General features: G+C 40.6%; 1 protein-coding gene across 1 annotated transcript in view; it reads right to left on the bottom strand.

Moving 5' to 3' along the window:
* The window catches only part of LOC148363441 (cyclic nucleotide-gated channel beta-1), an 80,437-nt gene that overhangs the window by 41,946 nt on the left and 15,031 nt on the right, over positions 1 to 23,460 (bottom strand). The window lies entirely within an intron of this gene.

Genomic DNA, 23,460 nt, shown 5'->3' with positions numbered 1-23,460 from the left:
AAAATAGACGGCGTTTCAGCGGGTATACCAGCTTCCGCAGTGTGACGTCTATTTTGAGCGACGAAAAAATAATATCAAATAATTTAATTAATATTTTAATATTTCAAGATCACAATAATTTTCAAATTTAGAACTAAAATAATATAAAAACTAACACAAATAAAACACACTTCAATTAAATAATTTTTTTTTTTAGTAATTTATTTTCCCAAGCCAATCAGAGCCGCATTATAAGGATGAAAGAGCCGCATAAGGCTCCGGAGCCGCGGGTTGCCGACTGCTGGGCTATACAGATAAAAATGACTTGACTTGACTTCAACAGCAGGGCCCGACAGCTTTCATTGGTTTACTCCTGCCGCATCATACGGTGCCCTGCCCATCCCTTAGAACACATCCACCTCTCCACTCATTCCTATCACCAACAAGAGCTCGAGCTTCCATTATATTTAGACCTCTTTCCTGCAGTGTACTCATAATACTACACGTCAATCGCAGCCTTCCTCTTGGTCTCCTTCCATTTACTTCTGCTCTGTAGATCCTCTTCAACATTCGCTCCTCTCCATGTGTCCAAACCAACTGAGTACTCTCTTATCCACACGCTTGCTCAGTTCCACTACTACTCCATTTCTGTCTCTCACAATTTCATTGCTCAATCTATCCAACCTTGTCACTCCTAACATACTTCTCAAACATTTAATCTCAAAAACATTTAATTTCCTTCTCAAATATGCGTCCAGGCTCCAAGTCTCAGCACCCAAAAAAATAAAAGAAGAAAAAAAGCAGGAAAAAAGTTAGATATATAGATAGATACTTTATTCATCCCCGCAGGGAAATTCACAATTCCAGCAGCATCCCTGTGCTGGAGAACAAAATAATAATAAAGCAAAAAAATTACAACACACAAATAGCCAATGTGATGTGTCTATACCCAATGTAGCATGTTATATAGAGTATCTAAATAGTGCTACACAGAATACACACTGGAATAAAAAGACGGTAATATGCAATGTGGGGGGTGTGGTTTAATGTGGGCCTTTACTCCGCCGGGTGGAGTTAAAGAGCCTCATGGCATGAGGAAGAAAAGATCTCCTCAGTCTGTCTGTGGTACAAGACTGTGACCGCAGTCTGTCGCTGAAGCTGCTCTTCTGTCTGGAGATAATGCTGTGTAGTGGATGTGATGAATTTTCCACGATTGACTGCAGCTTTTCCAGTGCCCGTCTCTCAGCTACTGTTGGCAGGCTGTCCAGCTCTGTGCCCACAACAGAGCTCGCTTTCCTCACCAGTTTATTGAGACGATAGGCTGCCTCCCCAACACGCTGCCGCATAGTAGAGGGCGCTTGCCACAACAGTCTCATAGAATATTTTCAGGAGCTTTTTGCAGACGTTGAAGGACGCAGCCTTCTGAGGGAGTAAAGTCGGCTTTGACCTTTCCTACATAGAGCTTCTGTGTTGGCAGTCCAGTCCAGTTAATTGTCCATCTGCACACCCAGGTATTTGTAGGTCTGGACAAATTCTACAAATCTCCTTTGATGGTTACAGGAACCGGGTGAGTTCTAGTTCTCCTGAAGTCCACCACAATCTCCCTGGTCTTGGTGGTGTTCAGGTGCAGGTGGTTTGCATCGCTCCATTGGACAAAGTCCTGAATCAATTTCCTGTACTCCTCCTACTTTCCACTTCTGATACATCCCACGATCGCAGTGTCATCATCAAACTTTTGCACGTGGCAGGACTCAGTTGTACTGAAAGTCCGATGTATACAGAGTGAATAGAAACAGAGAGAGCACGGTCCCCTGCGGAGATCCTATGCTGCTAACCACAGTGTCCGAAGTACAGCCCCCCTGTTTCATATACTGGGGTCTGCCTGTCAGGTAGTCCGTAATCCATTCTACAAGGTGTGAGCCAACTCCCATCTCTGTCAGTTTCCTTCTAAGCAGAGGCTGTATGGTATTGAAGGCACTGTAGAAGTCTAAAAATGTAATCCTCACAGCCCCCTTAGCCCTATCCAGGTGAGAGAGGGATCGGTGTAGCATGTAGACTATAGCATCCTCCACTCCCACCTTCTCCTGGTAAGCAACTTGCAGAGGGTCGATGGCGTGATGGACCTGTAGCCTCAGGTGGTGCAGCAGCAACCGTTCCATGGTTTTCATCACATGTGATGTCAGGGCGACCGGCCTGAAGTCGTTGAGTTCCTCAGGTCTTGATTTATTTGAGACCGGGATGACCCTCCCCTGTTCAAGATTCAGGTTGAAGATGCGCTGTAGAGGGTCTCCCAGCTCCAACGCACAGGCCTTCAGCAGTCGGGGGGATACTCCATCTCGACCAGCTGCCTCGCTGGTTCGCAGCTTCCTCAGCTCTCCACACACCTAGGCTGCAGTTATCTTGAGTGGGGGGATGTCCTCCGTGCTAGTGTCCAGAAGGGGAGGGACAGCTGCAGTACTCTGGGGTGAGGATGAGTTGGGGTGGTCAAACCTGTTGAAAAAGTTGTTTAACTGGTTGACTCTCCCCACATCTGCAGCCAGTAATAGTTTTCATCCCTTCCCACACCTCCTTCATGCTGTTGTTCTGCAGATTTTCCTCCAACTTCCTCCTGTACTGCTCCTTCCCTTCCTGGAGCTGGACTCTGAGCTCCCTCTGTACTCGTTTTAGCTCCTGCTGATCACCATCTTTAAAGGCCATCTTTTTTTGGTTCAGATGGCACTTGATGTCACTCGTGATCCAGGGCTTGTTGTTGGCATAGCAGCGTACAGTTTTTATAGAAACAACATTTTCCATACAGAAGTTAATGTGTTCAGTAGTGCAGTTTGTGATAGGTTGGTCGTTTTGGTTCTAATATTTCTCAGAATTCACTGTGTGAATATATTTTTATATTCCTAAATATAAAAACAATCTTTCACACACACACACACACACACACACACACACACACACACACACACACACACACACACACACACACACACACACACACACACACACACACACACACACGAAGTAACGTTTCAATAATCAGTCTAATTGCATCTCTTGTACGTTCATCAGTCTTGTACTCTTTTATTTTGAAGTCGCATTTCCGGTGTATTTTTGTTTTTGTTTCCTGTGTGAATAAAGTTAGCTTCACACACGGGAGGAGTCAGTTCTGCCGAGGCATTTTGCCTAAAATGGCCACCCAACAGTGCTCTCCCGCTTAGGAATTTTATTTACCTTAATGCTTGTTTTTATTTGAGTAATTTTGCCAACATAGAGTTTATATAAGTATTAACTTTAACAGTTTGGTGCCGATGAACCGCGTGGACCTCCTTTGTTGTCCGATGGAGACCGATTGAGAGACAAAGGCCAGAAGCACATGGGGAAGACAAAATGGCGTTTAGCAACACGATGTTAGCATTCTGGAGTCTTGGACGGACTCAAAGAGGCTCCAAAAGAACCAGACTGGTATTTATTCAGGTAAGAACGTGTATCAAGGTATAAGATTAAAAATAATTTTAAGAAAAGCCATAAAATGAAAGAAGACGTTGACAATTGGGGTTTTCATTAGCAACTATTAAATAGGCTCGAGGGCTCGCGCCTCGCCAAGTTTAAAAATGTGCATATATATATATATATATATATATATATATATATATATATATGTATGTGTATATATGATACATATTTTGACGAGCCGGTTTCCGGGTTCGAAGAATTCGCTTCACCGTTAACGGAATCGGTAGCCTGTAGGGGTTGATTACTAGTCTCATCCCAAAGAAATTCAAGGGCAGGGCCTGATTTCAGCAGCCAGTAACCGGAAAGGAACCGGCAGTCTATGATATTACTAGAGGAATTAGCCTCGTAAATCATAGGACAAGAGAAGACAGGCTAAAAGTAGTCCGCTATTATGAATATATAAAATCTCTGCAGTCGGTAGAGTCCCCTATTTGAAATCATTTTAAAATGAACAGGTCAAAATAAAAATTAAGATAAAACACATGGCTTCAATGTGCACTGTAAATTAAACTAATTTCTGTGGGCCCTATGTCTGTCATCTGTGTTGTCATCCTTTCTTATCACGCTTAAATTCCAATGTTTTATGTTGTCCTTTGTGTTTTGAAAATTTAAAAAAAAAAGAAGCAAATGCAGTGCCCATTGAGACGAGAAAAACCTTTTTTTTAAGAGTAAAACCGTTTAAAATATGTTGTTTTTGGGTGGAACCGAGAGCACATCTCGTAGGGAATGGAAAACGTTCGCTTTTTGGAAAATCTGCGTTTCACACGAACTAGTAATTTTTTTCGGTCCAATTTTTTTTGTTTTTTCAATTGGAAAACGATAAATTCAGGAGTGGAAAGTTTAGAAAAATTATGTTTGAGTTATTTTGGATGCGTTAAATGAAGTTAATGCCAGAATAACACTTAGAAAAGATACAATAACAAAAATAAAGATAAAATATTCCGGTTTTCAGTTCAAAATTGGAAAATTAAGGACTGTAAAGACCAGGAAAAATCCAATTGAGTGAATTGGAAGAGATTGATTTAAGATAAAAGCATTTTTGTACTAAATTATTGAAAAAGAGCAAATAATAATTTATTTTGAGTGGAATACAAATGAATAGAATGACTCGTTATAGATCAATACACGTCATTTTCACATTAAATAGGTGAAGCTAAAATATTACATTTAATTGGTTTGAAAAAGAAAGCTAAAATTAAGTGAGATGGTTATATGTCAATTTCCCATTAAACTGGTGAGCTAAAAAGCCAGTGTTAGAAGGCGTAGAAGGAAAAAATGTTATGTTGAGAATGAAAGCAGGTAGGGAAGTTAAAAATACAGAAAGAAGCATACAAAAAAGAAATAAAGGGAAAAGTTAATTTAATAAAAATAATTTGTTGAAAATTGGCTAAGTACGAAAAACAACAAATTATATAGTGTTTTTGGAGTCCCTCGTGTTCTTGAAAAACACTATATAAATGCAGACCATTCATGATAGAATGGAATATACCCTTACTGACATAGTTACATAATGGGTTAACATATTGTGACTGACAATGAAATTTGGCACTCCATCTTTAAAGTGAGGTAAAGGAACAGAGAAGATGAGGTTATAGTTATAATTAATACAATATTTACACAAAAATATTTGCATGTAAGATGTTACATACAATTGAGGTTTGTGTAATATACATTTGGTGAAAAATAGTCATTGTAGTGCTAAAAATTGTCAGCATTGTGCAAAACATATAACAGTAGTTTTATAGATAAGCTATAAAAATAAAAGAAAATTATTTAAAGGATGAAAATCTAATTGAAGCAAATGAACATAGACATAACATTATTGTTTTGCTTTAGAATAAGAACATACATACCACACAATACATAAAAATTGTATTATAGAAAAAGATGCTGAGCACAGGGGTAAACAAATTAATCAAATATTTTTTTCCCACAAATGGGTCAAAATTAAACCTCTAGGGTTTAATCCAGCCATTCATTTGCAGTTAAGCAAAAAAGAACAAGAAATGAGATGGCAAAGTATAACAATAGCATAAATTCAACTACAAAAATACTATAGTAATACTATACAGACACTACACTATTTCGTTGCCACATTAAGAAATATCATAAACTACAGAAATATTGCTAGGGAACTATCGTGAAAACACTACAAAGGAACTAAGGTAAAGTTTGATTTTACAGTAAAAGTGTTGCACTAACTGTGTTTTATTAGTTTTAGAAATTTGCTTCTTTTCTCATTTGGACTCAACAACCCCCCATGGCCCACCGAGGAGGAAATGGGACGATTAGGAAAGGTAGCACTAATAACGATGATGAAGATATTACATGACATGAACAATGGTAAGTGAAAAACCAATTTTTATGATATTAAAGGAATATGTCAACACTAAGGGCGTTACATGTGAGAACCAGAAAATGTTTTGTGTTCATATGCGACCGGTATGAACCATAAGCATGATAGGTAAATCTCATCTCATCAGCTGCACCGCTTGTCCTCAGTGGGTAGGAGAAATGCTGGAGTCCATCCCAGCGATCATCGAACAGCGATTGGAGGACACCCTGAACTGGTTGCAAGCCAATTGCAGGGCACACAAAGATAGACATTTCACTCACTCATTCACACTTAGGGACAATTTGGACCAGCCAGTCCACCTGAAATGCATGTCTTTGAAAGAGATAAGTAAACCGGATAGCCGGAAGAAACTAACGTAAACAATGAGAACATGCAGGCTTAGCACAGGAAGCCCGGTGGCTGGATTTGAACACACACACAGGAGGTTCCCAGGTCCTTAGTAATGCCGCACACGTGCTGGCCACTGCGCCGCCGTGCTGCACACACATACACATATAACATATATATATATATATATATATATATATATATATATATATATATATATATATATATATATATATATATGAAAGAATTTTAAATCTGAAATTTCGATGATAATGTGATAAATGTAAAAGAATAGATTTATAGAGATATCGTAATGTACGGAGTTCATTTTGCCCCTAAGGGATTTTGAATTCCGTGAACTAGCTTGCCAAAAGATTTATAGATCCAGGCAGAGATCTATGAACACCTAAAATTTAGTGATACAAAGACTGAAGTTGTGAATCAGTGACAAATATAGTACAGGACTGTCTCAGAAAATTAGAATATTGTGATAAAGTTCTTTATTTTCTGTAATGCAATTAAAACAACAAAAATGTCATACATTCTGGATTCATTACACATCAACTGAACTATTTCAAGCCTTTTATTATTTGAATATTGCTGAATTTGGCTTACAGCTTAAGAAAACTCAAAAATCCTATCTCAAAATATTAGAATATCATGAAAAAGTATACAAGTAGGCTATTCAACTAATCACCTGAATCATCTAATTAACTCAAAACACCTTGCGAGGGTTTCCTGAGCCTTAAAAACACTCAGCTTGGTTCAGTAAACTAAATCACTGCTGATCTGACTGCTGTCCAGAGGACCATCATTGATACCCTTCATCAGGAGGGTAAGACACAAAAAGAAATTTCTCACAGAGCAGGCTGTTCACAGAGTGCAGTTTCAAAGCATATCCACAAAAAGTCTGTTGGAAGGGAAAAATGTGGCCGGAAACGCTGCACAACCAAGAGAGATGACCGCAGCCTTAACAAAATTGTGGAGAAGAGCCGCTTCCAGAGAAAGGCTGGAGAGGAGCAAAATCCAAGTTGCTTGAAATCCAGTGTGAAGTTCCCACAGTCAGCAATGGTTTGGGGAGCCATGTCAGCTGCTGGTGTTGGTCCACTGTGTTTCATCAAGTCCAGAGTAAATGCAACTGTGTACCAAGAGATTTTAGAGCACTACATGCTTCCATCTGCTGAAAAGCTCTATGGAGATGAGGATTTCATTTTCCAGCATGATCTGGCACCTGCCCACAGCAGTCCTGTATATTTGCGTATTCATTCAGTTTTGATCATCAAATTATTAATTTATTTTCTGCATCTAATTGTTGATGGTGATGGCGAATGACCACAGGCTTGTCTTTTTCCAATTCTCTACTTTCTGTACTTCCTTCTCTCCTTAACTTCTTAGTACAACATAATTCGTGATATCAATCATCAAAACAAATGAGCCGTTTAAAAGCAAGCTCTCTTTGATGAATTAAACAAGGGGAAAAAAGCCGTTTGTCTAATAAAAAAAAAAAGACTGACTTAACCTTCGCTCGACAACAATTACCACCAACAATGACGTAATCTGGAAGCGACGAGATCTCATTAGCTGATATCGGCGTGCAGAAAAATAAAAACTCATACAGCAAAACCAAAATAACGATAAAGTTTGTAATGCAGTAAATCTTTGTTAAAGAGTTACTAAATGATAATGACAATTTAAAGGGAAAACAGTTGCGTCCCCAGCATAAATGACACAGGTACGTGGGGAAATGAAAACACTGAGTGTATAAAACCAGATAATTATACAGAATAGTTTAAAAAGAATGAATATTTGAGTAACCAAACTAATAATTTCTCGTTGAATATGCGAATAGCAAAAGGGTAATAACTTTTGAGACGTGTAGTTTTGCTCCTAATAAAGCAAGGACGAAAAAAGCAAAGAAGATGACTGGAAACCGTCCATAATATTAGTGTCCATCTTTTCTTATTCGTAAATGGACAAATTCAAAAGAGGCGTAATACGTAAAAAGATTATTTCCTTAGTTGTTCTCATATTCAATAATAGATTACTCTCAATAAAATGATGCAGGTCATTTGAACCATTTCAAATAATCAACATTTTGAAAAAAGTTTGGAAATGACAACAAATTAAAACAGAAAAGAAAATTTGAGACTAGAAATCATTAATAACGCAGCTGAAGCTATTTCAGTCACTGAATGAAATGTTTCTTTTAAACTGAAAAGAAAAGAAAAAAAACGAGTATTATAAGTCGGGCCAGATCATGTTAATTTGTATAGAGATCTTGAAGGGCTGCATAGAACAAAGTCTATTGCTTAGAACAAAGACTAATGCGTAAAAACAGTGGTTGTTGCGCAGAATAAAATATTATGATAATAAGATAATATAAATACGAGTCAACGATGTAATTCATAAGTGACAAGTATGTATTGCTCTATATTGAATCAATAACAAAAGATTGATTATGATTACAGAGAGAGGAAAATACAATTAGAAAGTTTTTGACATTGAGTTCGATTTGGCATTTTTTTTAGATTTTTTTTGATGATTAGATAGTGTGAGGGTTTGGAATTTTGACGGCTTTTAGCCCAAATGACTAGATCCTCTAGGAGGACAGTTGATTTCACACTGATTTTTTTTAGAATGAGTGTTACGCTTGACAAGTGATTAATAAATGTGTAACAAATACTGACTTGTGTTTTGGTTAAGTTAAAATGAAACGGTATCTATGGAAAAGAGCATTTTATAGAAGACAATGAGAAACAGATTTATTGATCGTGGAAAGGATTATAGGTATTAAAAATAACGGATTAATAGATTTCGAGACATATCATGGTAATTTTAAAATATAACTGTACGGAAAATGAATGAATAGAAATTAATTAAACTAAGATAATGTCTACTAGTACTTAAATTTTGAGAAAAATTTAAGACATTGAATAATCTGGCTAATTTACTAAAACATCCCAGTACGTAAGCACGATAAAATTAACGAGATTCTTAAGTGCCACTGAATTCCACAAAAGACTCTTCCTTTTCGTTTTGAAAGTCAATGCACTTTCCAAAGGACATTTCAATCTGTCAAAAAGAGGTCATAGACAAAAATTGTTTGTTGAAAGGGGGAAAAACAGTTGAGAACAAGGACATCAGTCATCCATTATCTGCGCCGCTTATTAACAGCGAGGCCAAGGGGGTGATGGAGCACATCCCAGCTGCGCTCATCAACAACAAGATCAAGGGGGTGATGGAGCACATCCCAGCTGCTTTTCAGACAGCTAACAGGAGATTCCTGGACTCGTTGTCAGTGGAACTGACAAAAAAGACAATAAAGTCATTTCGTGTTTGACATGGACACATTTTGAAAAAGTACTTTTGATGGGCCAAAAGCAACATTCAAATGGTGAATGTAATGTGGAATACGCAAATCAAAGACTGAAACACAACAAGATTCAAGAATACGTCTGCTTGAAGTTATATAGAGTCTTGTTAATACAAAGTGTATATATGAGGAAGATTGATAAATTTATCTTGCAAAATTATAAATGCTATCTTATTTCACTTGTATTCATAAATAGTAAACTTAGGTTTTAACTCAGGGGGGAAATTTTGAGACATTCAGTAAAATAAAAGTTAAAACCTAGTTTTGTCCGCAATTGATGAAAAATTGTCTTCTGAATAAGCTCTCCATATAACTGTTTTTTGAAATTCAAATTACCAAATTCGGACAGATAGAAAAATATTATACAAAAGAAATGCTATAATATAACATGATTTAAAGTGTTTGTCAAATTGATTAACAATAATCAATTTAATTAACCATTCACCATTAGATTATCGCCCACATTGAAAACATTTTTGGACGGTATTTTTCATTTTTGCCAAAGTCATTCACTTTGAGCTTGAATTACCCGCTTTCTTTGCAAAATACTGTTATTTTAAACAAATGTATTTAATGAAAAGATAACACATCGGTTATGATTTTTACAAAAGGCAAAACAAAAAATGAATCATAACAATAAAAATGTTTTTTTTGCTAAGTTGATGACTTAATAATCTACCCTGGTCATCTGCCTCGAAGGGGATGACCAATCCACATAAGAGAAAACACTCAATCACTCAAATCAGGGTAAATGATTCTGACAAGAATAATGGTTAAACTGATTTAGTGACTGGATTTAGTGAAAAAGCAAAATTTGAGATTTAGAACTAACAATTTAAAAAATAAATTGTTTATCTTCGAGTTGGAGTTTTGGGATATAATGCTCAAAATGGATATGGCAACTTACGGTGGGGATTTTTTTTTTGCTTTCACTTATAATAAAAATAAACATAACTTAAGTAAATATACGAATCTACAAATGAATTAGTTTTTTAATTTAATTTGAGCCACGAATGTCTCAACAGGGGGGAGAGGAATAAACTTTTGGTTAACATAAACCATTAAAAAAAATGTAAGTCCCTCTAACTATCCTTTTTCCATCTATAGCTTTCCCTAAATATTAATTTCTACGGTATTCATTCATGCTTCTCTCATCCATACAGGAGATAGTGACCCCTGCTGACCAGATGACGGAGTTCTGTCAGCCCAGGTAGCTTCAAACTTAACTTTTCTTCAGCTTCTCTCATCCATACAGGAGATATTGACCCCTGCTGACCAGATGACGGAGTTCTGTCAGCCAAGGGAGCTTCAAACTTAACTTTTCTTCAGCTTATCTCATCCATACAGGAGATAGTGACCCCTGCTGACCAGATGACCGAGTTCTGTCACCCCAGGGAGCTTCAAACTTAACTTTTCTTCAGCTTCTCTCATCCATACAGGAGATAGTGACCCCTGCTGACCAGATGACGTAGTTCTGTCAGCCCAGGGAGCTTCAAACTTAACTTTTCTTCACAAGGGCAGCGGTCAGGACACACGTCCGCTACGAGGCAAGAGGCCGTTGTCATCTCAGGGAAGAAGTTAACTCGCCAGATCCGAAAAGAGGTGCAGTCCAATGTGGACAACTGGATGCTGTCACCTCATCTACAAGCAACGCCGCCACACATCATCACGCCAGGAGGCGTGGGGGTGCCTAACGGTGGCCATGCTCATGAAAAACAGCATCAAAAGCCGCCAATGATGTCCTAATCTATTCTCCCGAAAGAATAGGTATCGCACTCCACAATGATATCTAGAAAACTGACTCCTAAAAACAGTGAGAAGAAAGGAGTTTTGGTTCAAATTCTGCTATTGTTTTGTTGAAAACTTTGGACTTTGCGGACTGCTTTGTTACATTGGTATCAGTTACCACACATTACACAATTTACATGGACTTAGACAGCGTTGTCTAAAAGGACTTATCCCTACCAGCTAAAGGGAAAACCCCCCCATTGCACACACAGATCCGAGTGGGTAAGGCCGGTCGGGCCCCTGCTTACACCGCCGCCGGCAGACGGCCAACGAAATCACCCAGGCTCGGGTTAGGCCCTGTGGAGACCAACGCGCAGTCAGGGTTCTTTTTTTGTGTTTGTTTTGGTTTTTGTTCGTTTTATCTGTGATTCTTTTTTTTTTTTTTTTTTTTTTTTTTTTTTTTTCCCCAACATGGCGGCGCGACTACACGCAGCGGCTGATGTCCCTCCAGTAAATCTTTTTACTTTAAGTGTTCTTTTTTCTCTCATCTTCTCTTTTATAAATACCTGTTCGGCAACTATCACCTTAAGTCGCCAGGAACTTATTAACCTGGGTCAAAGATTAGATTTCGACTCATTTCACGATTACAACACCAACAACAACATCCCAAAGGACATACGAAGACCACCGGGATCTCCCTGGGTTACCTGCCCGCCCATCAAGCGACGGAGACGGCGGAGGGAACGTAAACAAAAACGAGGCTCTCGGGGAGGCCTAGCGAAGAAGCTAAAAAGACGACCACACCGACAAGCGCTTCCGAGTATCTTCCTGACCAACGCCAGATCCATCGTACACAAAATCAGTGAGCTTGAGCTGCGGATAGCTACCAACAACTTCGTACGGAATAGCAACATTTTTGTGATTACGGAGTCATGGCTTGACCCGCGGATCCCCGACGCTGCAGTTCAGCTAGCAGGACGCACGCTACACCGATACGACCGCAACGAAGACTCCGGCAAAAAAAGAGGTGGGGGACTATGCATTTACGTACATAATGCGTGGTGCAATAACAGCAGAATTATTGATGCACACTGCTCGCCCGATCTAGAGTTTCTGGCGGTATCGTGTAGACCATTCTATATACCGCGAGAGATAACTGTGCTCATTGTGATAGCTGTTTACATTCCTCCGGATGCTAACGCTAGCACAGCGCTAAACCTTCTACTCGCCGCTATAAACATCCAACAGCTTGCACACCCCGACGGAGCTTTCATTATCGCTGGCGACTTTAATAAGGCATGTTTAAGGACTGTTCTTCCAAAATTCTATCAATATGTGAACTGTGCAACAAGGGGTGAAAAAACTTTGGACCGCGTTTACAGCAACCTCAGAAACGCATACAAAGCTTCCCCCCTCCCCCACCTAGTAAATTCGGATCACCTATGCCTATCCCTTACCCCCTCATACACCCCCATCCGAAGGAAAACAAAACCTGTAACGAGGACAATACAAACGTGGCCTGAGGGAGCCCTCTCCAAGCTGCAGGACTGTTTTGATCAAACTTGCTGGGAGGTATTTGAACACCATGACCTCCAGAAATTCACTGACACGGTTTTATCCTACATCCGTTACTGCACGGATGAAGTCACAGTATATAAAAAAATCAAAAACTACCCAAATCAAAAACCCTGGATGTCCAGCGAGGTGCGCACCCTCCTCAAACACCGCAACACCGCCTTCAGGTCTGGAGACAAGGCTCTTTACGGGGTGGCCAGGGCTGACCTGAAGAGAGGCATCAAGGAAGCAAAAGCAGCCTACACAAGGAGGATCGAGCACCTCTTCGCTGGAAATGACCCGAGGAGGATGTGGCAGGGCCTCCAACACATCACCAACTTCAGAGGCCACAACCTGGCAGCTGTTGAGGCTGAGGCTTCACTAGCTGAGGACCTTAATCAGTTCTTCGCTCGCTTTGAAGCTGGTAGGCCACAAACAGCCACATCACACCTACCAACAACCAGCAGCAACTCTCTCACATTTCAGGAGCACGAAGTTAGGCGTGCGCTGAATACCATAAACCCCAGGAAGGCAACTGGCCCGGATGGAGTACCAGGGAGGGTACTCAGGGACTGTTCCAATCCGCTGGCTGGGGTCTTCACCACCATCTTCAACCGGTCCCTGTCACAGGCGACCGTCCCACCTTGCCTCAAAACCTCCACCATCATTCCCATCCCCAAAAAGTCAGCAGTGGAAAGCCTCAACGACTACAGGCCTGTAGCTCTTACGCCTGTGGTCATGAAGTGCTTCGAGAGGTTAGTGTCCCGGCACATCAAAAACTCCCTGCCACTCACACTGGACCCCCACCAGTTTGCCTACAGGGCAAACCGCTCCACTGACGACGCCATAAACACAGCACTTCACACCGTGCTGAAACACCTGGACCACCGGGGGAGCTACGTCAGAATGCTCTTTCTGGACTTCAGCTCAGCCTTCAACACCATTATCCCGGAGATCCTGGTGGAGAAACTTGCACACCTAGGACTCTCTCCCTCCATCTGCCACTGGATAATGGACTTCCTCTCCAACCGCCCACAGTCGGTGAAACTCGGTACCCACGTCTCTCCCACCCTAACACTGAACACTGGCTCCCCCCAAGGTTGTGCACTGAGCCCCCTGCTTTTCACCCTCTACAGCTCCGACTGCTCACCGACCCACCCCACAAACACTATAATTAAGTTCGCTGACGATACCACCTTGATCGGCCTCATCTCTGAAGGGGACGAGGCGGCATACAGGGATGAGGTGGAGTCACTTTCAACGTGGTGTTCGGAAAACCACCTCATATTGAACACCACAAAAACAAAAGAACTGATTCTGGATTTCAGAAGGAATGGCAGGAATCCAGCACCACTCACCATAAAAGGAGACTGTGTAGAGAGAGTCCACTCTTTCAAATTTCTGGGTGTGCACATATCCGACGACCTCTCCTGGTCTGCAAACACCAGAGCGGTGGTAGGGAAGGCCCAGCAGCGACTGCACTTCCTGAGATTGCTCAGGAAAAATAACCTAAAACAGCAGCTGCAGGTGTCCTTCTACAAAGCCACAGTGGAGAGCATCCTAACATACTGCATCACGGTGTGGTATGCTGGGTGCACAGCAGCAGACAGGAAAAAGCTCCAGAGGATCATCAAAACAGCCCAGAGAATCGTCGGCTGCTCTCTGCCCAGTCTGGAGGACATTGCCTGCTCTCGCTACCTCAGCAGAGCAGAAAACATCATCATGGACTTTTCTCACCCCGGCCACCACCTCTTCGACCTGCTGCCTTCCGGCAAACGCTACAGGTCACACAAAGCAAAAACAAACAGACTCAGAGACAGCTTCTTCCCCACAGCCATTACCACCCTAAACAGACACCGCACAAAAAAACTGAAAACTGTTGCAAAAAACTACCTCACACGAATGTAAAATGGTACTCACGTACATGCTGTCTGCACTATGTTTGTTCACTGCTCAAAACAGACACAGCACAAAAACCTGAAAACTTGTGCCAACACTACCTCATACGAATATAATGGTACTAATGTCTATGTTCTTGCACATGTCGACTGCACTACGTTTACTGCTCACCTTGCACAATGTCTGACCATTTCCTTTTTTCTGCACTATGTTGTCTATGTTTGCACCAATGCATATGCTGACTATTTTTTGCACTATGATGACTTTGCACCAAATGCAATATTGCACAACCCTTACGATACCAACGGTATCACGACAACACTGTATGTAACATCCCACATGCCGACATTTCTTGTGTAAATACCATGTAAATTATAACTATAGCCTTATCCCCCTTGTTTTATAACCTTATCTTCTCTGTTCCTTTATCTTCTTGGCTCATACCTCATTGTGAATGTGTAAAACTGGAGTGTCATGCCCAATTTCGTTGTCACAATATGTTAACCCATTTTGTAACAATGACAATAAAGGTATATTCTATTCTATTCTATTCTATTCTTATAGTTAACCATCGTTTATTACTACTACGTTTTCTAGTATAGTCAAGTCATTTTTTCAAGTCAAGTCATTTTTATTTGTATAGCCCTTAATCACAATTAGTCTCTAAGGGCTTCACAAGTTATTACATATAAGAAGTTTAGGTTATTCGTATGATATAGAGTAGAAGTGTGTTTTAAGCTTAGATTTAAACATTTCCACTGAGGTTGCAGATCGGATCTCAGGGGGAAGATCATTCCACAACACCGGTGCCCGGATGGAGAACGCTCTCGAACCAGCGGAACACTTCTTGGCTCTTGGGATCACCAGATCGGCGCTCTCGGAACGAAGGCTTGGGGCCGGGACATAGGGGGGGATCAGATCTGAAAGATATGAGGGGGAAAGTCCATGTATGATTTTGTATAGTAGTAGAAGAACCTTAAAATCGCATCTTAGGCTAACAGGGAGCCAATGCAGGTTAGCCAAAATTGGGGTGATGTGATCGTACTTTTTTGTCCTTGTTAAAAGCCTCGCTGCAGCATTTTGTACCAGCTGAAGACTCTTGAGTCTGGTCATCGGAAGACCGGAAAGTAGTGCATTACAGTAGTCGAGACGGGAGGACAAACGCGTGAATTATGATTTCCGCATCCGACTGAGAAAGTATAGGACGAATTTTAGCAATGTTACGGAGATGGAAGAAAGCGGTTCTAGTAATTTTCTTCACATGTGTTTGAAAGGACAGATCGGGGTCGAAAATGACACCTACATTTTTAAGTGAGTCGCTCTGTGTGATGTGGCAATTGTCTATGTTCACAGCGGTTTTAGAGAATAAGTCACGGGACTTAGATGGACCAATAACTAACATTTCAGTCTTTTCTGAGTTAAGACGCAGGAAATTGAGTGACATCCACATGCGTAGCAATGGAAACTGATATTATACTTGCGAATAATATCACCTAGTGGAAGCATGTAAATGCTGAAGAGAAGGGGGCCAAGCACTGAACCCTGCGGAACACCAAAAGTAACACTAAATGGCTCAGATGTCAATTCGCCATATTTAAAGCAGTGGGTCCTATCTGCGAGGTAAGATCTGAACAATAATAGGACGTTTCCTGAGAGACCAATCCATTTTTCCAACCGTTCTAGCAAGATATTATGGCCCACTGTGTCAAATGCAGCACTAAGGTCCTGCAGCAGCAAAAGTGATGATGCGCCCGAGTCCATTGCCCGTAGGAGATCATTGGTTACCTTAATCAGAGCTGTCTCAGTAGAGTGGTTAGCCCTGAATCCTGATTGCATTGATTCAAAGAGATTGTTCTCGGACATGAAATCATTCAGCTGCTGTGCCACTACTTTTTCAATAGTTTTAGAAAGAAACGGTAGGTTTGACACAGGTCTATAATTACATAAGTTTTCTGGATCAAGGTTGGGTCGTTTCAGTGTGGGTTTAATGACGGCGGACTTACAAGCAGCTGGAACTACACCTGAGGAGAGTGATATGTTTAAAATATTTAGAACTGAAGGTGCAAGAACGCCAAAGAGACCTTTAATAAGTGAACCTGGAAGCGGGTCGAACTGGCAAGTCGTCAGTTTGGCCGTATTCACCATCTGTTTAAGATTATTGAGTGACAGTTCACTAAAACGGGACAAAATCCCTGGACAGCCACCATGTCGTGCATCTATAGATTTGAGTGCTTTAGTATGTGTTGAATTAATACTGTCTTTAGCAATTTATTCCTGTATGCTTTGGATCTTCTTAGTAAAGAAGACCATTATGTCGTGGGCAGAATGAGTGGAGCTATCTGGGATAGTCTGTTTCCTTGTGAGCGATGCTACAGTGTCGAAAAGGACCTTGGGATTGTTCTTTTGTGACTCAATCACCTTCGAAAGGTAGGCTGATTTTGCAAAGGCCAGGGCCGCTTTATACTTCAACAAACTATCACACCAGATTTGATGGAAAACTTCAAGCTTGGTAGCGCGCCATTTTCTTTCAGATTTCCTGCATTCTCGTTTAAGGGATCTAGTTTCATCATTAAACCAAGGTGTGCGTCTTTTAGGTCGTGATTTACGCCGGGTGGGCGCTACTGAATCCAGGGCACTAGCCAGGGTAGCGTTGAATTCATTTAGGAGTGGTTCGATGGAGCCTATGTAGGAACGAAAGGACGCAACTGCTCCTTGAAGAATATTGGAGAGCTCAGAAACTGTGCCCGTGCTTATATTGCGTCCAATGAATCCTTCAGTTTTTTTGGTACTACATTTAGCTAGCACCTCAAATGTAACTAAATAATGATCCGAGATAACTGTAGTACACGATAGCACCGTCATGTTTGAGGTTGAATCTCCTCGAGTCAGAACCAAGTCGAGCGTGTTTCCATCTTTATGGGTTGGCAAATCAACCAGTTGATTAAAACCAAATGCATCAATTATAAACTAAAACGCAACAGTGAGTAAACTGAGTGGGGAGTTCATATGAATGTTAAAGTCCCCCATGATTATAATTTTGTCTGCATAGGTTACTAGTTCAGACAAAAGTTCAGCAAATTCGTCTAAGAAAGTTGTGTATGGTCCTGGTGCGTGATAGATAGTTATCACATAAATTGACAATGGAGAGGACCTCATAACAAGAGCCTCGAACGACTTGTGATTATTAGAGGTACGAGGAGTAAATTTGAGCGTTTTTTCAGAAATGAGCGCGACACCGCCACCCTTTTTTTACGTGCGTGCTATATGGCTACTCTCGTAGTCTGGGGGAGAAGCATAATTTAGCGCTAAATACTCATCCAGGCGTAACCAAGTTTCACAAAGACCGATACAGTTAAGTTTATAATCGCAAATATTATCTACAAGTAAAGCTTTAGGAGCGAGTGATCTAACATTCAAAAGACCAAATTTTAGCTTTGAATCATTTAACTTAGCTGTAGTCTTTGTAGAGATCGTCACGAGATGCCGTTCGTGTGCGTTGGGCTTCAGGCGTCGGTGGACTCGCAGAATCGACGAAGAAATGATGGTTGGATTAGACAGATCTTCATGTCGTTGCTCCTTCAACTTCACACGCTTCCCTGCACGACATCCTCGCTTCTGTTTTCTGTCTTTGCGTCGTCTTCGTTTTTTCTTGGAGCGGGAAAGCAGGGCGAACCCGAGTCTCTTTGGAGCTCATTCGGGATGTCATGGGTGGTATAGAAAGTGCCCGAAAAGTCGAAATTTAGACACCCACCCAGTCGGATGAGCTCCTCCCGGCTGTAGGTCTTATTGGCCACGCATGTATCCAAAAAGGAAAGCAGGAGGACAGTGGTAAATAGTAGGATAGTCGGATAGCAACTAGCCGCTACGTAAACATGCGCCGCCATGTTGGAAACCGGAACTGTAAATATAAGAAACACTCTCGACCTTATGGAAACGAGGTGGGAGGAGGGGAATTTTTTCCTTTACGAAAGTTTTTCGCCCCTCCACGAGGCTACCGACCTGTTGGATTTCTTAATGATGTGTAAACTTGAAACCTCTGGTATTGTTTTCTCCGAAATTAACAACAGGGGGGAATGATAGGTTGGTCATTTTGGTTGTAATATTTCTCAGAATTCACTGTGTGAATGTAACTTGTTTTTATATTCCTAAATATAAAAACAATCTTTCACACACACACACACGAAGTAACGTTTCAATAATCAGTCTAATTGCATCTCTTGTACGTTTATCAGTCTTGTACTCTTTTATTTTGAAGACGCATTTACGGTGTATTTCTCCGTTTCCTGTGTGAATAAAGTTAGCTTCACACACGGGAGGAGTCAGTTCTGCCGAGGCATTTTGCCTAGAATGGCCACCCGACAATGCTCTCCCGCTTGGGAATTTTATTTACCAGAAATATTTCACTTGCGGACAGTCAAATAATGATGAATCCAATGCGAAGCTCTGTACGTCTCACATGGTATACAGCTATACAGGACACATGGTTCTACAACAGGACCTAAAGAGCTATGATAGCAAAACCATTTTAAATTTGTTTGAGAGAGAGCCCTACCAAGAAAAAATTCTGCAAAACTGCTAAATCCTCTTTACAGACAAAAGCGTATTTTAAACGCCTTTTATTTCACTGTGTGATGTTAGATCATTTAATAAAATGTATGAAATAACAAAAATGCCTGTGTCCCGTATCAACAGATATACCTCTTTAAACTTGTCTCTTGTTCTTTTGTAAATATGTAACAAAAAAAACTGTTAACCAAAAGTTTATGTGTCTCCCCCCTCAGTGCAGTGGACCTGTGTGAGAGCGAGGGAAGCGTGCTGCGTTGCATCGCTCCACCCACCCTTATCCCTTACGCAATCAAATTGCTCTGGGTGCTTTTCTATAGTTTTGGGGTGTTTACAGTTTGTTCCATGGGTATTTGTCATAAAGTGTTTCAACAGTGAACATAGAAGAGCTTTCATATAAAGAATTATTGAGCGATGTACAACCAAAACTGGGTCTGTTGGCTTGACACCTTGACTGTAAACTGTAAGTAAAACTGTGCCATTTATATGGTGAACCTAACGATATGGATTAGAGTAACTTCGGCTAGTTATGCACCAAGCCCAACACTGTGCTTACCAGAATTGGAACGCTGCGGTGGAATTTGTACAAATAGCATTTAATCACTGAGCCATATGTACTCTTAAAAAGAGCCACATGTGGCTTGCGAACATTATTTTCCCGACCCCTGTTCTTAAGCATACTAAAGTACAGACAACAGACAACTACACAACATACAATCACATTGCAAACCATAGTGAGGCATTCTTACTCTTTATCCCATATGCTGTTCGGCAAACATATGGTAAATTGTAAATGGTCTGCATTTATATAGCGCTTTTCAAGTCAATGCGCTTTACAATGTGCTTCACACTTACCCATTCACACACACACACTCACACACCAACAAGCGAATACATTCAAACGCACAATTTTTTCTAAAATATAACATTTTAACATAGTTATAGTCATTTTGTTTCATGTGAACAATAAACTTGTACTCATAATAAGTCCATTTCAATTCTAAATAAATTACTAGTTAGAAATATATGATGATGATGATGATAATAATAATCATCTTCATCGTCATCATGATTATACAATTTGAATATTATTGTTATTATTGTTGTTGTTGGTCATTACAGGAACTCAATTGAAATCGGATTGTTTTTACTCACGCCCGCCACCTCTGGCTTGTGTCATCATTGCAGCTTCTGTCAAGTTCAAGATTATGTGTGTGAAAGTATGTGCATTTTTTTAGATGCGCTCGTAAAAACTTTTCATGTTTCTTGGGGTATGGTTTGGCGTTTGGACTGCACTTGAGCAAGCCCCTTCCTACTTTCAGCATTTACATGCTTCACTAACAAATATAAAGAAAAAAAGGCAGGGACAGGTATGATGTTGCGCTTCAGCGCCAGCCCAACATTCCTCCTTACTTAATGTGTTCCGCCAAAGAGCTTTGTTAGAAGTAAAATAAAAGCACATGGATACGGATAAGAAAAAAATGTAAAAAGGGCCCTTTAAACTCTGTTAGGCTTGTTAAAACATGCTTAACCTCAAACGACCCATCCCTGCTTTAATGCATTAAAAAACAAAGTATTTATGGGCAGGAGAATGACTGTTAGTACGAGTATGAAAAAAAAATCACATGCTTTCCTCTTAGTCAACTGTACATTATGTATTGTAAAATATGAGATTCTGCTGGTCCATGATAACCATTTGAAAATGGCATTATATATCAGAATTCTATCTATCTATCTATCTACCTAGGTGATATCCCTCACGGGGGTGACCGACAGCAAGACACACACATACAATAACAAAGAAAAAAAAGGGAAATAAAAAACAAAACAAAAAACACACAAAATCTTTTGGACCATGGCCAACCCAATTGCCCAAACACCCAAACAAGTTAGGCACCTCGGCACCCAAGTTGGTCATGCTTTCGTCCCTCCAGATGAAACGGGACACCAGAAAGCGGCCATGTCACTGGGGTCAGGGTGACACAACACACTTTTTTGTTCAACAGCAGGGCCCGACAGCTTTCACTGGTTTACCCCTGCCGCATCATACGGGTGCCCAGCCCATCTTTAAGAACGCGTCCACAATCCCACTATCCTTTCACAACTCCTCTCCACTCCTTTCTATCACCAACAAGAGCTCTAGCTTCCATTATATTTAAAATGACAATACTTATAATGACTTGACTTGACTTGACTTCAACAGCAGGGCCTGACAGCTTTCACTGGTTTACCCCTGCCGCATCATACGGTGCCCTGCCCATCCCTTAGAACGCGTCCACCACTCAACTCATTCCTATCACCAACAAGAGCTCGAGCTTCCATTATATTTAGACCTCTTTCCTGCAGTGTACTCATAATACTACACGTCAATCGCGGCCTTCCTCTTGGTCTCCTTCCATTGACTTCTGCTCTGTAGATCCTCTTCAACATTCACTCCTCATCCATCCTCTACATGTGTCCAAACCAACCGAGTACTCTCTTATCAACACGCTTGCTCAGTTCCACGACTACTCCAGTTCAGAATTACAACCCTAAAATGTACATTTCTACATTTTTGCTCAAAAGAAAATAACCTGATTGTATCTTTTGTCTGAGGATGCTGAGCCACGTGCTCCTTACCAGTGATAGAGGTCTTAGAGGTAATCAACACCAAAGTAAATGGTCAATGGTCAAATGGTCAGCCCGTGTAAATACCAGGACATTGTTGCTATTCCCATGCAACCTACAGTACGTTTTGCATTTAGTTGTCTACAGTGTTGGGAATAACACCATCCTAAATAACTCCATGATGCTCAGTAGCCTATTTGGTAAGGCGCCCGCTTTGAGACTGGGAGGACGGTGGTTCGCGCCCCGGCCGAGTCATTCCTAAGACTTAAAAAGTGGTCGGCGGCGCCCTCTGTTGGCTGCGGCTGCATCGGCTCGCTACAACGGGTCAGGTGCAATCGACATTTCGTTCTGTGTACATTGTTACACAGAATGACAATACAAGGAAATTATTATTATTATTATTATTATGTAACGGGGTGACCGACCTAATTATTTTTTCCTCCATAACGGTTAGTTTGGTTGCAGAATGCCAGCGGCAGCGGGCCCTTTTGGCACAGCTGACGGCGCGGTTTTGCGCTTTCCTCCAAGTTGTTTACAACCTGTCTTTTGAGATTTTATCACCATTCAAAATAGCAACTATAATATAGTTAGATAGCCATTACGAACATAGTATTTACTAATGAGCCGAAGGAAAAGGCAAATAACAGCTGAGTCGCTAAAAATATCTTATATTTGACAGCAACTGACTCGTGTTGTTTCCGTACGAAACGTCTCTATGAGCCGATGTTGTGCCGAAAATTGTCCCCCTGGCATTAAATGCCCCCTCTAGCGCAAACTAAGACGTCACTAAGACAACTCCAAAGATCTAGTTTTTTGGGGAATGGAACAGTAAAGCACACAACATTTGCAGCTTGTATACCTTATGGAAATAACTTTAGAGCAAGTTGAAAATTTGGCTTTGGCGAAATAACATTGCCCTGCATAAGATGACCCCCTTCGCCTAAACCCTTTCTCACCAATTGATGCACAAGTAAACAAGCTTATTTTATTGAAATAAACCAGTGAATTAAAACAGTAATCTTCAGAATATTAAGTATTCAAAACTATTATGTCATTACATTCCCCAAAATATGTGATACAAAGTTGTTCTGGTCAAGTTTTTGCGAGTATGGACATTAAATGCCGGGGTAACGATTTTCGACACAAAACCAGCTCTTGGAAGTGAACGAAAGGAGCCGGCTTCCCACCAATCAACGGCTAGTTCCCTCCAAGACGCCTATTTTCTCTCGTGATAGTGACTTTGTTAGTCTGTGCCGCTGACTAAATTTGTTAGGCATAAAAATGTTAAATTAGTTTTGTGTTTTGTATTTTTTTTTTGTAGAAATATAAATATTTTATTTATATTTTCCGTGTTTTTTAGTGTTAAAGTGTTTATATAAAAATGAAAAGTTATTTATTTTTCTTCTATATCTCATTTTCTCATTGTCTTTTTGTTTCTTTTTTTCCCATTTTGTAATTTTTGTTTATTTTTTTATTTCAAGTCATTTCGTGCATATTCTCATCTCATCTCATTAGCTGCACCGCTTATCCTCAGTAGGGTCGCGGGGGTGCTGGAGCGCAGCAATCATCG

This window comes from Urocampus carinirostris, chromosome 7 (assembly GCF_059441175.1).
Source record: "Urocampus carinirostris isolate Australia breed hairy pipefish chromosome 7, RoL_Ucar_1.0, whole genome shotgun sequence".
Taxonomy (NCBI): Eukaryota; Metazoa; Chordata; class Actinopteri; order Syngnathiformes; family Syngnathidae; genus Urocampus; species Urocampus carinirostris.
Note: the sequence above shows the minus strand (reverse complement) of the source record. Positions and strands in the feature narration are given on the sequence as shown.